The 18,556-nt window shown below is 47.3% G+C and overlaps 1 long non-coding RNA gene across 1 annotated transcript; it reads left to right on the top strand.

Moving 5' to 3' along the window:
* Nucleotides 1–765: 765 nt before the first annotated feature.
* On the top strand, nucleotides 766–17,812 carry LOC132248632 (uncharacterized). Its single transcript, XR_009459943.1, has 2 exons — nucleotides 766–1,068; nucleotides 16,164–17,812. It is a non-coding gene; the product is annotated as an uncharacterized LOC132248632 (long non-coding RNA).
* Nucleotides 17,813–18,556: the final 744 nt, after the last annotated feature.

The following is an 18,556-nucleotide window of genomic DNA, read 5'->3' as shown; positions in this document are numbered from 1 at the left end:
CGTGAGGGCCACGGCACAGAAGCAGCTGGGATTAAAGAAGTTTTAGAAGGAAAATTTCAGACCAGTTTGGCAAGTGGGGGTCCTAGGGTTGGCCATGACGTTCCCATGACAGGGCCAGCTCCAACCCAAGGGTGCCTTATTTTTCCCGCCATGCCTTGTTGGTAAAGTGATAAATAGGGAGGATGCCCACAAGACTTTGCACAGTTCCCCGTCCCACTAAACCCTGCTAGACCATACTGGCTCACTGGGCCCCGCTCCCAGACGGTTCCTCAAGCCTTATGGGATAATTGCGTGGCTCCAAATCCTCCCCTTTACCATGCCCCATGCTTCGCAGATATAATACGAACGGTTGACTCACTGAGCCCTTTCCAAGCCTGAAGCTGGGTCCCTTTCACGTCCCTCTCTGTTGTGCCCCTCTGGCACTGGGCCCTCCGGCCCTTGTACCTGCGCCATTCTGGGACTGGGCTCTACACAGTAGGGCGCCCCGGCCACTTGGCATTAACGAGGCCACTTTTCCTACAAAGGCTCAGACCAGCTAATCATCAGGTAATAAAATAATGTAGAAAAGAGACCAGGAGAGCAAAACAAGGTCAAAAAGGAAGTTGAGAACCAGCATAAAAACAGACCCTCCTCCTTGAAGAACGCCCCAGCCTAGCTCTCTTTCCTAGGATGCTCATTCCCATGATGAAATTTGCCTTTTTTTTGCCAATTTAATGGCATTACAGTTTGCACGTGTGGATTGTTCTGGTGATTTAAAAGTCTTTTTGGCGATTTAAAGTAAAATGCATTCCGATGTATTTTAGTTTGGATCTCCAGGAATTAAACCGATGCATCCATGGATTCATCACATGAAAACAGAAATGCACTCAAAGACTTGTAATGAGCCCCTTTGTCCCCCAGACGGTGCTGCAACTTTTGTGTCATTCACCCCTTTGTCCCCCAGATGTCTCTCCAAAATTGGAGGTTGACGGGGAAGAGGATACCTGCACTTTTTCAGTAGCTGGGTGTAATGTGTTTCTGTGGACACGTTGCGTTGCACACCAGATGATGCGGTCCACCCAGCCCAACGTGAATCAATCTTTGTTTGCCTGTACGGACACCTGTACCCCCACCTTTGTGGGCAGTGGTACTAGGAGGGCCTTGAGAGCTGTAGCCCTAAAAAGTTCATCCTAGCCCCCTGTCCCGGTGCTGCCCCCCGCCCGCAGAGACACGGCACATCTGCCTGGCTGCACGGGACAGCCGGGCTGCAGCTCCCTGCAGGTCAGTGTAACGGGCCAGGCGGGGAGCGAGATGGAGCTTTGGGCAGCTCGGGGCAAGGGATGGGGGCGCAGGGGGAGGGAGGGCGGGGGGCTGCCTCCATGTGATCAAGAGTGGGGGAGGGGGAAGGTCCTGTGAGGGGCAAGTGTGGGTCTGTGCATGTGTGGGTCTGTCTATGTGGGTCTGCATTTGGGGGGGGGTGTGTGTGTGTGTGTGTGTGGGTCTGTGTCATTCTGCACATGGTCACAGACACAAACACACTCTCCCACCTGCCATAAACACAGACACACACATGCACATGGACACAAACACACTGTCCCTCCCTTCATGAACAGACACACATGCACACAGAGGCACATGCATGCACACATGCAGACAGGCTGGGTGGGGCTGGGGGGTTGCAAGGTGCAGGGCACCTATACAGGCGGGTGGGGGAAGCTGTGCGGTGCAGGCACAAGGCAAGGCACGTGGTGGGATGGAGGGGGGCTGCATGGGCTGAGGGTGCAGTAGGGGTGTGAGGAGAAACTGGGGCTAGAGCTGGGGCAAGGGCTGCCGGCATGGGTGGGTGTAGAGCATGGCTGGAGGGTCCCTTGCAGCGGGCGGACAGCGCTTGCCCCTGCTGGCTCAGGGATTGCTGGTTCGACGGTGCCCCCGGCTCTAATCGAGTACCAAAAACATCAGCAGGGTGCATAGTTATGTGCTTCCCTCTGCTGTAATTTAATGTGAATAGTACACTGAGCTTAGTTCAATTGAAAGGCTATCACCTGTAAATGCTGATGCATTGATTTAAAACAAGTCATTTTAAATTTAATAAACCGGTCTAATTTCATGAGGATTAAACTGTGTCACATGTACAAGCACCCCTTTAATATTTATAGCTCTTAGCTGCCCCTTCTGTCCTGGGAAAGCCGGTGTCATTTAAAAAAAAAAAAAAAAGTGCTTTGTGTTTAAATACTAAAGCTGTGATATTTCCAAGTAAATATTTTCACGTTGAACCAAAGTAAAAGATCTAGTCTAGTGTCGTGGAAACACACACAGAGTACTTTTGGGTCAGGTCAGCAGAAGCTTTTATTCAAAAGAAACTACAGCTGTAGGGGGAGTTCCAAAGTGACATGGATTTTCCAAGCGCTTGGAAGGGGTTCTCCCCCAAGAGCAAAATCAGGAGGCTTATATATTTTTTAACAGTCGCTTACAACTCACGTGATCATATAGTGAAATTAGCATGAAAAGCGGCTATAATATTACTTCATTATTTCTTTGCTGTTATCAGGATGGGAATTATGGGGGAGATAGGGTTAGTTCACAAACCTCCTTCTTGCACCTGGAAATCTACTTTGTACATACTTTTTTTTTTTTTTTACCTTCAAGGCCGCGATGAGCGAAGCATTTGCAGAAGAGTTACAAAGAACAAACACTTGCCCTTATCTGTTCTACTGTACCGAGCCAGCAATTCTACACAAAGCGGTTATGTCATCTTATAACTAAAATAATCAAAGTTTAAGGCATATATTTTTTCTGATTCCACAGCCCCCTCCTTTGAGACTATTTAGTCTCACTTTAGCCTTAAATTTCCATTTTCATGAGCCCCTCTATTTTATCATGCAGCCTTTTATGTTTTCTTTCAATCTGCTCACACTTTTGTAACACCATTATGCTAGACTCTGCTGTGGGTTTTTTTGCCTTGCTAAAGCTTCCCCTGCTGGCTTTCACGCAGCAAAGGATCAGTTGCATTAAGACATAGAACATTATCAGAACTATCAAGACAAACAATATTCCATACAGGATTTTCTTGCCAAGGGCCCCGAAATCTGGGAGCCAGGAGGTTAGCCAAGACCACATTTTTTTTAGACCCCAGTCAGTATTTTCTGAGGCCACTTGATGTAGGACCCTTAACTGATTTTGGATTTTGTGAATGTCAGTTTCGATTCGCATGTCCTGATTGACATAGACACAACAGGTGGAGTTTATTAAGGCACATACTCTTCCCTGGGATACCAATAGGTAATCTAGGGCTATGCGGTGTTGTATAGTTACTTGTGAGATCTGGGAGATCTCTTTTTGCAGAGCCTGAATTGCATCCGCAGTGGCATTTTCCATAGCTTCCATTGTGGCTGAAATGTTAATTATGGCTAATTCCAATTCTCTTACTCCAAGCCATGGTATGAAGGTTCTCACAAATCGATGGAACCCTGTGTTTCTGGTAGCTAAGGGGTTAACCGCCCTTTTCATGTGATGGTTGAAATTTTTTATTTGTTCCCGATATATTGCACTATGCATTTCAAAACCAGGGATAACACGTCTAAGAGTGCATGCCCCCACCCAATTCCAGGGCAAAATTTTATGAGCCGTTTCCGCAGAGCCAGTAAAGGCCTGGGGCAGAAAGGGTATTCAAATCTCGACAGTTGTTGTGCCCTATCCGGCACTTTCGATTGATATGCATCGTATAGGACGGTCCACGTTCAGCTGTTATCCTGCTGGACTGAGATATATTATAAGAAGTAAAATTGGAGTGAATGTAAAATTCTGATCTGTTTGCAATGAGAGCAACATGAGGTTCCTTAGAAAAGTTGTAGACCATGAATCCTGTATAATTGAGAGAGGGTATGTTATCCAACAGGATTTCACTGGTGCTACTAGGGCTATAATCTAGAGTAGTTAGGCAATGAGGGTAGTGTCCTACAGGTGTGGCTTTATTATAAGCTCCGGTGTTGTTGGATCTGTAACAGAAAGGCGCCTCTACTCTTGGGGGCCCTCCATTCTTTAGGAGCGGACCGATGGGCAGCTAACGAGTAGTGTCTAACGAAGCCGCCGTTTATTGTTCCCCATTGCTGGAGGGATATTGGTACTCCGATCATTGGGATTCCTTGGTGTAGGTGTGCTGGGCTGTGAGAGCATATCCAGCAGTCACTTTTATTTCCAGCTTGAGCCACCGCATGGGAGATCTGCAAATACAAATTTTTTTTTCACCCCCCTTGGGTGATACTGAGATACCCAAGTGTGATATATAAGGATATCGGTGTCATTTTTAGATATAGGAGGGACAAAGAATCTTAACAACAAACATAACCAGCACCAGTAAGAAAAAGAACACTACCAGCCAAACCCAGGATGGCAGCCAAAGTCTTTCTTCGTCCTCTGGGCTCAAGTTATCTAAAGGACTGATAATGTCGGCTCTTGGTCTTGATCGAGGTGGTGATCTTCCGAATGGGAGCGTTCACTTTCTTCGAGGCCGAAGATGATATCTTCGTTTTTTAACTGATGAATCCGGCTGGGCTGAGGTGTTGGGTTCAGGGGAGAGGTTACTAGCACTTGCACCCTGATGCTCCTCACTTGCCTGAGTGAGGTCCTGAGGGTCTTTGTTCTTGGCCTCAGGGAAAGATCCCAACCTTGGTTGGAATACAGCTGCTTCGGGGTCCAATGGAGGTGATACCTTCTTGCAGTGCGAGGCGTGAGTCCACGTTTGGTGACCTTGGCAACGAACAGCAGAATTAGTGGTTAGAAGTATCTGGAAAGGTCCTTTTCATCTGGGTTGAAGTGCGTTTTTCCGTTGATAGACCTTTATGTAGATCCAATCCCCTGGTTCGAGGTTGTGACAGGGAACATCCGGTGGTTGAGGTAAGGCTTCTTGGACCTGTGAATGAACAGACCTGGCATATTTCATTAATGCCTTGCAATAATTTAGTACAGTTTCATCAGTTAATTGTAGGTCTGTTTGGTGAGGGGCAACAGGTGGTGTAGCTGGCATCCTCATGGGTCGTGCCATGAGTATTTCATAAGGGGTTAGGCCATGTTTTCTGTTAACAGTGTTTCTAATGTGCATAAGAGCAATGGGCAGTGCATCAGGCCATTTGAGGCCTGTTTCAGCACAAATCTTTGAAATGCGCGTTTTTAAATCAGAGTTTTTACGTTCTACAGCACCACTTGACTGTGGATGATAACTACAGTGTAGGTGTTGCTGTATGTTGAGTGCTTGGCAGATGTTTTTTATTATCTGTCCTGTGAAATGGGTGTCACGGTCACTATCTATTGTGAGGGGCAATCCAAATCTAGGGATGAATTTTTTGAGCAATTTTTTTGCTACAGTGATGGAATCAGCACGTACGCATGGGTAGGCTTCCACCCATCCAGAGAACACATCAATAATAACAAGAATGTATTCATAAGAACAGCACTTAGGTAGCTGCACAAAATCAATTTGCAGATTTACAAACGGTCCCCATGGAGGGGGATGGGCTGCGGGTGTCGTTTTTACCCGTTGCCCAATGTTGTGAGCTAAGCAGATGGGACAGGAGCTACAGTACTGTTGTGCCATGGAAGGAAAATTTGGGGCAAACCAATTTCTTTGTACTGTAGCAATCATTCCTCCTTTGCTCGTATGGGCCACAGAGTGGGTTAAACGAGCAAGATGTGGCAAAAGCTCTCTAGGCGCCACCAGGCGGCCGTCCGGGGAGCGCCAGAGAGAGTCGGGGTGCAGTGAACATCCTGCACGCAGCCAGTCATTTATTTTCTTTTTTGGGGCCTGATTTTGAAGAAGGGCCAGACTTGAAAGGCTAGCCAAAGGAGACTGGTCTGCTGAAAAACACACAAAAACAGAGTTAGGAGCCTGTGGGCCAGAAAGGGCCGCATTTCTGGCAGAACGGTCTGCCAGATCATTTCCTCGTGTGACATCATCAAAGGGTTTCTCATGAGCTTTACATTTAACAATAGCAATAGCAAGAGGCAATTGAACAGCTTCTAAGAGCGTTTTTATATAACAACCATGACTGATTTGGGTCCCTGATGAAGTGAGGAACCCTCTTTGTTTCCAGATTTGTCCAAAATCATGAACAACACCAAAAGCATACTTAGAGTCAGTATAAATGGTTGTGGTTTGATTTTTTGCAAGAATGCAAGCACGTGTTAAAGCAATGAGTTCAGCAACTTGAGCAGAACGAGCTTGGGGTAAAGAATAGGCTTCCAAAACAGCATACTGAGTGCATACTGCATATCCCACAACTAATTTGCCTGCATCATTTCTAAGACAGGAACCATTAACAAACAAAACAAGGTCAGAGTTCGGGATAGGAATGTCCTTGAGGCCAGTTCGAGGGGTTAACAATTGAGTTGTGATAGACAGGCAATCATGAGGCTCACCATCAGAGGCAATAGGCAGAAGTGACGCAGGATTTAGAATTGAACAGCGATTTAAGGTTATATTTGCAGCTGACAGTAGAAGTTTCTCATATTTAGTAAGACGGGAATTGGAAATGTGCTGAGTTTTGCCCTTGAGCAGAAGGGCCATCACAGCATGTGGAACTGCAACGGTTAAAGAGTGTCCCAAAACTAGAGAATCTGCCTTTTTAACCAACAAGGCAGCAGCTGCAACTGAACGGAGGCAAGGAGGAAGTCCCGCAGCTACGGGATCAAGGGCAGAGCTGTAATATGCAATTGGGCGATGCTTTTCACCATGCAGCTGAGTGAGTACTCCTAAAGCGATTCCTTCCCGTTCATGACAAAACAAGGTAAAGGGTTTTTTATAATTAGGAAGTCCAAGAGCAGGAGCAAGAGTGAGGGCTTGCTTAAGGACCACAAATGCTTGTTCGGCTTCAGGAGTCCAAGGGAGGGGTTCCGGGGTGGTATCATGAGTGAATGCTTGCAAGGGTTTTGTGAAAGCAGCATAACTCAGGATCTACTGTCTATAATAACCCGTTGCACCTAAGAATCCCCTCATCTGTTTTCTAGTCATAGGTTTGGGAATGTTGAGGATAGCTTCAACTCTACTAGGGGAAAGGTGTCGTTTTTCTGTTGAGATATCATGTCCTAAATAATGTACCTTAGACTTGTAGAGCTGCAATTTAGATTTTGAGGCCTTGTGGCCTTTTTGAGCTAAAGCTGTGAGGAGTGTCAAAGTATCTTGCTCACAGGCCTCTAAAGTGGGTGAGGCTAACAATAGATCATCAACGTACTGAACAAGGGTGGACCCCCCTTTGAACGTGATAGGATCCAAATCTTTTTTTAGGATCTGGGAAAACAGGGTTGGGGACTCTGTATATCCCTGAGGGAGTCTTGTCCAGGTATATTGAAATCCCTGATAAGTAAATGCAAACAGATACTGGCTATTCTTATGAACGGGGATAGAGAAAAAAGCAGAACAAAGATCCACTACTGTGAAATATGTAGCATCTGAAGGGATACAGGAAAGAATAGTGGCAGGGTTAGGGACCACGGGGAAAGCGGGTAACACAGCGGCATTTATAGCTTGAAGATCTTGCACAAAGCGATACGTATCTTTATCAGGTTTTTTGACAGGTAGGATAGGTGTGTTGTAAGGGGAGCGTATTGGGACAATAATCCCTTGCTCAAGGAGTGAGGAAACGACAGGCTTGATCCCTTTCTCAGCTTCCTTTGAGATGGGGTACTGTGGGACACGAGGAAGTGGCTTGGCAGGGTTCAGGATGATACGCAATGGTTCAGCACTCAGCATGTGCCCCACTTCATTTGCATGGGTGGACCACAGCTGTGGAGGTACTCGTGCCAACAGTTCCTCTTGCAAGAAGGAAGTGTCAGAATCAGAGTACTCCTGGGTTAGCAAAGCCACAAGCTCGGTTTCTCTATGTTTCGGTACCTCAAGGTAAACACCATCTGGGCTACAATAAATCACGCATCCCAGTTTACACAGCAAATCCTTACCAAGAAGGTTGATAGGTGCACAGGGGCTAAGAAGAAAGGCATGATTTTCAGACAAAGGGCCAATAGAGATGGAGACAGGTTCAGAGACGGGATGTGGGATAGGTTGTCCGCCTATACCGACAGCATTTACAGTTTCAGGAGAATAAGGTAGAAAAGGAAACTCAGCAGCCTTTAGCGTGGAGCGGGACGCTCCGGTGTCGACAAGACAGGAGACAGGTTTACCAGAAATAAGGCATTTAACAAACGGACCAGATTGGTCAGTAGCAAGCAAAGGAGCAATGATGTCACTGTCCCTCAGGCTGTCCTATTCAACACTGGGAAAATTGACAGGAAGTGGAGGTGGGGGCTGGGGTCTGGGTCCTTGGCCGGGGCGGTTGGGGCATTCTGATTTCCAATGTCCTTCTTGCTTGCAATAATGACATTGGTTCCCATAGCCTGGGTTTTGTGGGCTCAAGGATCTATCTCTTCCCCTGAATCTACCCGGGCCTCCCCTTCCCCGTCCTCGTCCCCTTCCTCTACCTGGACCCTGCAACTGAGAAATCTGTAAGGCCATTAACTTAAACTCGGCACTGTCTTTAGACCGTTCCAATTTGTTATGAAAATGGTTAGCCGCAGCAAGGACTTCAGTCAAATCTTTAGTTTCCCAGCCAATAATTACTGTTTGAATTTTCTCAGCAATTTTAGGGTTAAGTCCCTGGACGAATGCTGCCACTATTGCTTGTTTAGCATTTCTGACTGGGTTATCCATTCCTGAGTATCGTTCAAATGCCTGTTTGAGGCGTTCTAAATAGTCACTGGGGTGTTCATTTTTGTTTTGTTTACAGGTATTTATTTTGGTCCAGTCTGCCTTTTTTGGGCAAATTGTGAGAACTGCCTGAACCAAAGCATTTCTCTTGTCAATAAAGTCTTGGCCAATCCCTGGGTTTTGATCTGGCCAAGTACAGGCAGCGTACAGACGTAGCATAGTCTCCTTGGGCAAAATGGAACGCATGAGCTGATTAATGTCAGCCCATGTTGGATTATAACAATTTATAACAGTCTGCAATTCTTCCTGAAATTTTTCTGGGTCTTCCCTGATTTTTGGGAACTTTTGAGTTAAATTGTAGAGATCACCTGGAGTCCAGGGTGCATGCACAGTTACTATATTTTGTCCATCGGTGTCAATGCCTGGCATTTGTCTTAGGGGGTAAACTTGTGCAGTTCGGGATCTCAGATTGATGGGAGATCTTTCCATGCCTATTCCCATTCTTCTAAATACACCTGTGGTGGGTTGTGACCCAGGAGTAAATTGCCACACTGGTGATGATTGAGTGGCAGATATGGTGGATGAGTCCGGACTATTAAGCTCCGTGGATGGATTTACTGAAGGAGCTTCAGCTAATGGGTCACTAGCCTGGGCTGCAGCCTGATGTTGAACCGGTTGTTGCTGATGTGGGAGTCCCAGGAGAGCAGGGTTCGAACAAAGGTCAAGGATATCCTCTGCTGGCTCCGGTGGTGGGGGCGCCCCGGACAATGCTGGATACATTGGAGCGGTGGCCAGCGTGTAATTTGGGGGAGCAGCCAATTTCTCCCGAACAGCTTTTAACTGCTGTTTTAATTTTTCTTGAGAGTCTTTTAGGCTCCTAGTTTGAGATTCTGTCCGCCTTTTGGACATCTCATCATACCAATAAAAGAACGCGTCCCACTGGTTTTGTGGTGTTTTGGATCCACGGGACTCTAACGCCCCTCTCAAGTGCACTATTTTATCCTGATCAAATGTTCCTTCCTGTGGAAAATGTTTCACAGGATCATCCCTACTATACCAGTTCCACTTATCCAGGTACTTGCAAGTCTCGGGAGAATAGTGTGTGTACATAAAGTACGCCGGAGTCCCCTTAGGGGGGACAGGAACCTGTTTAGACTGACTTGTTCCCATTTTCAGTCACACAGGGAGACGTAGGAGAGGCTTATTTAGGATGTCCGGGCCGCTCAGTGCCTTGCCCCGCAGTTTTTCACTGGCCAGACAAAAGGCTTCTGACCCGACACCGGCTCATAAAATGGAAATGGGGAGGGAAACACTAGAGGGATCCTTTCACTCCTGCTTTCGGCAGAAGCTACTGGGACGAGGGGTTTGGAAAAGACAAAATCACTCAGACGCCCTGTCCACTGGGTCACGAGGTTCCAGTTGGGTCCCCTTGCTTTCAAAACTGCCCTGTCAGGCAGAATTGGGGCGGCTGAACCCAACCGTAGTCTCAGTCCTGGTCAGTGGCTCATATTTCTAAATACACGCACACACATTCATTCAATAAGCCCTGTCCACTGGGTCACGAGGTTCCAGTTGGGCCCCCTTGCTTTTAAAACTGCCCTGTCAGGCAGAATTGGGGCGGCTGAGCCCAACCGTAGTCTCAGACCTGGTCAGTGGCTCATATTTCTAAATACACACACACATGCACATTTATTCAGTCAGCCAGACTTCCTACCCCACACCGCCTTAGTTAATTAACTACAAGCCCGATGTGCTGTTGGATGAAGGTGCCTCAAACAGTTTCTCCCTAAAACGTACGTTACCAGACACAAAATGGGATCCTTTACCAGACAGAAAATTTTAGCCGGCAGTAAGGTTCAGACTGACCTGTTTTAACAAGGTTCAGATCCAGTTACCACGGCCAAGTTGGGAGCCTACAGGCAGTCCTCCTCCGAAACCCCAATAGAGATTTTGAATTAGGTCTCTTACCTCTCAAGTTTGGCGCCTCAGGGTTCGGGGGGGGGGGGGGGGGGTAGCCTGCGGTCCTCCTTCCTCAGCCTGTGTTCTGGATCCGAGTCACAGCACCAGGAATTGTCGTGGAAACACACACAGAGTACTTTTGGGTCAGGTCAGCAGAAGCTTTTATTCAAAAGAAACTACAGCTGTAGGGGGAGTTCTAAAGTGACATGGATTTTCCAAGCACTTGGAAGGGGTTCTCCCCCAAGAGCAAAATCAGGAGGCTTATATATTTTTTAACAGTCGCTTACAACTCACGTGATCATATAGTGAAATTAGCATGAAAAGCGGCTATAATATTATTTTATTATTTCTTTGCTGTTATCAGGATGGGAATTATGGGGGAGATAGGGTTAGTTTATAAACCTCCTTCTTGCACCTGGAAATCTACTTTGTACATACTTTTTTTTTTTTTTTACCTTCAAGGCCGCGATGAGCGAAGCATTTGCAGAAGAGTTACAAAGAACAAACACTTGCCCTTATCTGTTCTACTGTACCGAGCCAGCAATTCTACACAAAGCGGTTATGTCATCTTATAACTAAAATAATCAAAGTTTAAGGCATATATTTTTTCTGATTCCACACTAGTATATTCACTTGGGCAGTATGTTTTTTGAAGTTTAACTCTTCACTGAAAAATTGTGTGTTGCTCACGTTGGAATCTTTGGTTTTAAAACAAAAACTCATTTGTTTTAGGGGTTTTTTTATTTGAAATCATTTTTACTACCAGGAGTTTTCCCTTGTCACATTTCAATCAGAAGATATTTAGAGGAAAGTTGCAAACGTAAAAGGCATTTACAAAATGCTGCACGCTGGATACGGGGCATTGGCATTTCCTGCCCATAAGCAATCTGAAGTCTCGGGCAGGGCGGCTCAGTGGTCACACACCCTCCGCTGTTCCCAGTCCTAAGGAGTCCTGTCCCCTGAGCTCCAGGGCTGAGACATGCTGGGATTGCCCTCTGAGCACAGACACGTTTGAGCTTGTGAGTGAGACTGCAATGAATTGTCCACAACTAGACACTGCTCGCACTGGCCAAGGCAGGAGCAAGGAAGCCACACCAACTAATAAGGCACTCCACACCAACCATAAGGTGCCACGTGGGGCTGACTAATGGCCCCTGAATAGAGGTGTGTTAGAGGGGGAAGTAGCAGATGATGCTCCCCCTTCTGCCATTTCTCAGCATAACTGTGCAGACGTCACCTCCAAATGCAGACAGCCTATGAGAGCATGAAGGCAGGGGCACTCAATCGGTCAGCATAGTCTCTGCATGCCCAGATCAACCAGGGAGAGTTGCGGGCATTAGCCTTTTTGAGCATCAGGTAGGGGAACGCAGGTGATATCTTTGGAAGAAAAGTAATTGCCGTCTCCTTTTAAGCACATCTTTTTTCAGTATTTCTGGAAGTGTCGTGTATGTTTTCTCTCCCTGGACAGGCGTGGTGTCCCCTAGGAGCCACTACATAGACACAAGTCCTCCTTCCCTATGTGGCTGTGACCCATGTGTGATAAGTCCCAGCATAGGCCTGGGCTCTGCACATGTTTTGTGATGTGAAAAGCTGGATTTTGAGTGGGAAACCACAGAGGCAGGTTCTGAAGAGTTTTCCTTCATCATAGAGATACAGAATAGATGCATAATCACACTATTACAAGAAGAAGTACTAAAAAGAAAATTGGATCTTTGGTCAGTGCTGTGTTTCCAGAGGTGTTTTGTGGGTTTCTTCTCCTTCTTGCAGTACAAAAGGCTTGAGGAAAATGAAACCAAGGTGCTAAACTCAGTGCTCCTTTTGACCAGCATACTGAACACTAAGTTAATTCCTAAATATATGTTGTAAGTGAAAAACTGTTCTTCTATTCTTTTCAACTGAACTACTAGTTTGAGAAATATTAACAGCAGAAGAGTTGCCGTTCTGTGCTAATCCAGTGGTCTGTCTAATCTGGTATGCTGTCTACGACTGGTCACAGTTATTGGGGAATAATTGACTGAAGGGTAACGTTGAGACGAGCATCCAGTCTAGATATGAAAAGAGAAAGGGATAGAGACCCTACCACTTCTCTTTGGTTTACTGGTTAATCCACCTTGGTTTTTGGGGTTGTTTTAAAGCCCAGTTTTAACCTGCAAAACCTTAATTCTTGTTTTACCTGTCTCCCCTATAATTAAAAAACAAAAAACCAAGCAAAAACTAAAAACCCTTTAGTCCCCTTTTTCCATTATTTTGGCTGAGATTGCTGGTATATTAAATGACCTATAATTTTCCTCCTTGTTCTGATTGCCCTTCTTAAAAAATGGACTAATACAAGCTTTCTTTCCATCTTATTTTAGTCCCATTTAAAATATTACCAATTAACAGCAGCAACAGGAAGCAGGTCTTTGTAGTCAGCTCTAATATCACAGGGTTCAGGGTATCCAGCCCTACTCATTTCAAAAGGGTTTTCTCCAGTAAGAGCTGTTTTATGCTTTACTAGCCAATCTCCCATTGTGAATGATAGAGCATTTCAGGGGGACCTGACATGCCCCCACCCCACACTCTTTGGGGCCGGTCATGTAAACCAGGGGTAATTATTTTGGGCGGAGGATGACTTATCAAGTTTTGGCAAGCTGTTGAAAGCTGCATGGGTAGCTCCACCCCCTGGCAGGTGCCCCACCCCCTGGCCACTGTCTTGTGACTGGAAGTCCTGCCCCCGAGCCCCTGACCTTCGTTACCAGATGTCAGTCCCCTTGCCCCCGGAAGTACCCTTCCAGCGAGGGGTTGCACCGTCTTGGAGCCAGCAAAATATCAAATTCCATTCGAAAATGGAAACCTCTACAGCATTCATGAATTCGATTTCCAACTGTTTTTGTCCTGTTTTACACGTGTTTGTGTCGTGCACGCAGAGCGGATTACAGAATGGCTTGAAATGCAGTTTTAGTTTTGTATATTGGGGGGTGCATATAGGTTTGTGGGGGGCTGTGGGTGTGTGGGCATGTGGGGTGAGGGAGCATGTGGGTGTATGTGTGTGGATATGTGGGGTGTGGGTGGGTATGTGGTCTGTGGGGGGCTGTGTGAGGGGGTGTGGATGTGGGGATCAGCATGTGTGGCAGTATGAGGGGAGTGTGGGTGCTTTTGTATGGTGGGGAGTGCGTGTGGGACTCCTCCTATGAGCACACACACTCACCCACCCACTCTGTCCCTCTCTGCACTCCCACACCCACCCACTCTGCCCCCAGCTGCACACCCACATCCACCCACCCAGTCTGCCCCTGGGTGCACACTCACACCCACCCACTCTGCCCCGGCTACGCGCACACACACACACACACACACACACACACACACCCCCACTCTGCCCCTGGGTGTGCACGTACACACACACACCCACCCACTCTGCCCCTGGCTGCACGCCCACAGCCCCCGGCTGCATGCCCACACCCACCCACTCAGCCCCTGGCTGCACACGCACACCCACCCACGCACTCTACCCCTGGGTCCACAACCAAACCCACTCACCAACTCTGCCCCTGCCTGCACACCCACACCCATGCATGCTGCCCCTGGCTGCACATCCATACCTACCTGATAACACTAAGATGTGGGGCGAGGTGGACACACTTGAAGGGAGAGAGAGGCCGCAACTAGATTTAGACAGACTACAAAAGTGGGCAGGTGAGAATAGGATGGGGTTCAACGTAGACAAATGCAGGGTGCTGCACCTTGGGAGAAGGCATCCACAGTACACATACAGGCCGGGGAGTTCCCCTCTTGAAAGCACAGAGGCGGAAAGGGATCTTGGAGTCATTATTGACTCCAAGATGAACATGAGCTGCCATTGCCAGACCGCAGCCAGCAAGGGCAGCCAGACCTTGTCATGCATCCAAAGGTGCATCTCAAACTGGTCCAGAGAGGTGATCCTCCCCCTCTATGTGACTGTGGTCAGGCTGCAGTTGGAGTACTGCGTCCAGTACTGGACACCGCACTTCAAAAGGGATGTGGCAAACCTGGAGGGGGTTCAGAGGAGGCCACCCGCTTGGTGAGAGGGCAGCAGGACAGGCCCTATGAGGAGAGATTGAGGGACCTGAACCTGTTCAGCCTCAGCAAGAGGAGGCTGAGGGGGGACCTGGTGTTTGCCTACAAGCTCATCAAGGGGGATCAACAGCAAACAGGTAGAGCCGTTTTATCCCCAGCACCACCTGGGGTGACGAGGAACAATGATAAGAAGCTGATGGAGAATAGGTTTAGGTTGGAGATCAGAAGGCAATATTTTACAGTTAGGGTGGCCAAAATCTGGAACCAGCTTCCCAGGGAAGTGGTCCTCGCCCCTACCTTGGGCAAATTCAAGAGGAGGTTGGACGATCACCTGTCTGGGGTCTTGTGAACCCAGCATTCATTCCTGCCTGTGGCAGGGGGTCAGGCGAGATGATCTGTTCAGGTCCCTCCTGACCCTAGCTACTATGATACTATGATACCTACCCACTGTGCCCCTGGCTGCACACCCACATCCACCCGTCCACCCTTCCCTGGTTGCACACCCACAACCAACCCACACACTCTGCCCATGGCTCCAGAACCACACCCACCCACCCACCCTTCCTTTGGTTGCAAACCCACACCCACTTACCCACTATGTCCCTAGCTGCACACCCACCCTCCCACTCTGCTCCTGGCTGCACACACACACACACACACACACACACACACACACGCCCACCCACTGTGCCCTGGGCTGCACACCCCCACCCACCCACTCACACACTGTGCTCCTGGCTCCACAGCCACACCCATCCACCCATTCTGCCCCTGGCTACACACCCCACACACACCCCCATGACACACCAGACACACACACCCCCTAGCAGGGGGGTGCTGCAGGCAGGGAGTGCAATTGCTGGGGGTGGGACGGGCTGCACTACTTAGTCCAGCTGAGGCTCCTCCTGGTCCTACTGCCCCTGACTTCTGTCAGCATGGACAGGAGCTGGGGCAAGTCAATACAGTTTTAAAGCCCAAGGGCTTCCTCTGCCTCCGGCTCCATGCATGATTCTCAACAGTCATATAACAGGACGTCCTCATTCCTCTCTTTCCTTTTCCTTCGAGCATTAAAATCTCCTTACTGTTCCTTTGCCCTGCCACCTGTATTATCCATTTCTCCTCTTAACCAAGCTGGACTTTTAAGGAAAGTAATGGGGAAATGAGATTTCAAGACTTTATAGTGACCCTTTTTGAAAAACTCCCAACATTTTCCCACATTTTCCAAACATAAATTTACTTTTTTTAGCATTGGGAGTTGTTTGGACACATTTTCCATTCTTCCAAAATCATGGTAGTGAGGTTATGGTGTGTAGCCAGCATGTTTCCAACAACCTCTTTCCAGCCATCATCACAATGTGGTCTAAAACCATGTTACTCTGTAATGGATGAAATATCTTTTGTTTTAGAAAATGATCTCAAATTTTCAGAACTAGTTTTCCTACTTGTCTCTGTATATCCTGTGGGTAATGCATATTTATTCCCTTTCTTCACTTTGCAGATCGGCACTTCAGGAACAACTCGTTCTGTTCTCTCCTTTGATCTGGGGGATCGTAACAGGTTCCTGCCAGTGTCCCGTCCTGTGTGACACACATTCGAGGTCCTGCTGTTGGGAGCCATCACTTCTTGTGAACCGAGGCACTGCTCTCAGTGCCTCCCTTCTGCTCTGGTACCCACTTTGTGCTTCAACCAACTGGTCATGTTAAAAGTTTAGTCCAATGACTCGTCCCATAAATTTCAATAATACCTCCCCTGCATCTCCTTTTCTACAGCCTAACCACTCTCAGTTGTTTAACCTTTTCCCAACGGCTTGAATTTCAACTGCTACAGTAGGTTGGGGCAGATGGTTGTCTGACTCCATTGTCTCATTACTTGAGACCTGCAAGCAAACTTCAGGATCCCATCCCGACTTGAAGTTCCTACTTAGGAGCTTATGTAAGGAATCAGCCTCTTCCAAGGAAAGCTCTTCCTTGGCACTCCCCAGAAAGTTTTGTTTGGTCTCTAACCTGATGGACCCCTACAGCCAACCCTGGCATGGGTTTCCAAGCGGTGTTGAGACCCTGCCTCCTTGTTGGCCTTTGTGCATTAGACAACCTGTCTGCTCCCACAGCTGTGACTGTGACCCACACTCCTAGAGACCAGGTAACCCCTGCTGCCCTTTCTGAACCGTTCTCATGCATACACAGATACCTATAAACCAATTCCCAAAAAGCAAACCTTTAAATGCCATTTTCTAAGCCAACAGGGGAGAGGGAGGAGTGCCATGTCCCAGCCAGCACAGCAGACTGCTTCCCTTCAGTTTTTCCTGTGCCGTTGCCATTCCCTTGTTCTCCCTGGGACTCTTGCTTTCCTCCTCCTGCTCCCTCCATGCCTCTTCAGTGACCTTCAGGTGCAGTGTGCCACATCGGCAACAAAACTTAAAAGACTAATATCAACTCACCCTGCTCTCCTAGGTATCCCACTTATGAACCTATCTATAGCAAAGGGTACTCACATTGAGCCCCTCAAAATCTTCCCCACCAGGACGCTAGATCCTTTCGAGGGAGCCGGGGGGTACCACACCTATCAGCACCGTTAGGTGGGCAAATCTGATTTGCAAGATGCACCCAGAGATTTCCAACAGAAATCCAGAGTTGTGGTCTTTTTGAGTTCTTTGCAACAGAAAACTGCTGTTGTTTTTCAGTAGTTAAAAAAGAGTAAAAATGAAGAGCTGATGTTTTCTTAGGGGTTCCTCCAATCGATCCAGGTTGAGAACCACTGCACTAGCTATATCCAGTTCAATTTGTTACCTCTGTAGTGAGCATTTCTACCACTGCTGGAGCAGGGTCTGGGCTAGATGGACCATTGGTCTGACCCAGTACGGCACATCTTTTGTTCTTATGCCCCTTTCAAGTGCCTGATTTGGGAGCTACTTAATTACTTCCAGTATGTTTATTTTTTGGTTGCTGATGGCAAGCCCCTTCCCCATTTTATATGCACACCTCAGCTCCCTACTCTTGCCCCACAAACTTCCTCCCCTCCTGAGTACTGCATGCATGTGATGTCAATGTGTTAATGCATGAGGGAATGTAATCATGAACTACCAGGGCAGAGGAAGATCTTATGTGAAGAGAAATGGTATAACAAATAAAGTGAACAAATGAAAATATATATTCTGTAGTCCATATGGTTCTTCTAACTAATAATATACATGAACAAACTGCAGAAAGATCTTGGGTCAAGCAGAAGGTTTCTGAAACATCATCAACACGAGTATATGGCAATCATTTACTATAGAACCCCACAAGTAGATGGCACCTTGTTTTTAATGCTTGTTCTATTTGCAGATGTACAAGACACTTAATCTTTGTATTGCTCTGACTGGAACTGAGACACGGACAGAAGTGGACCGCATAACAGTTACTCATTGACTGGACCATGCTTTTCACTGTTTTTACTCCATGGGCTAGACGGTTCCTTAAATCCTGCGTACACTTTGACCGTGCACAATTACTCCTGTAAGATAGTCTTTCATTTTCGTAAGACTATGTAGATAGTGTTTCTGATGTGTATTAGCATCAGTATTAAATGCACATTCCTCAGCTTTTATGAAAGTTTTAGCACGCATTTTCATTTATGTAATCAAACTTGCTATTTCCAATATTGGGATGTTGTGGGGTTTTTGCATCTGAAACGAGGAGAGTTCAGACTTTCTGTGCATGCAGAGCTGGCTTTGTTTCTTTGAAGGAATATAAGAACTGCCCCACCACACTATACAAGTAGTCTCTCTAATCCAGCATGTCAAAAATACAGCAGCATGGGTCCAGCCTGCGGAGCCATGTTGTCTGGCCAGTGGGTCTAGGTCCTGGGTGGTGGGGTGAGCAGTGGCAGCATTAATATCCACAGCTTTGGGAG

The sequence above is a fragment of the Alligator mississippiensis genome, chromosome 1, assembly GCF_030867095.1.
Source record: "Alligator mississippiensis isolate rAllMis1 chromosome 1, rAllMis1, whole genome shotgun sequence".
Classification (NCBI taxonomy): domain Eukaryota; kingdom Metazoa; phylum Chordata; order Crocodylia; family Alligatoridae; genus Alligator; species Alligator mississippiensis.
This window is presented reverse-complemented; position numbering and strand designations above follow the sequence as displayed.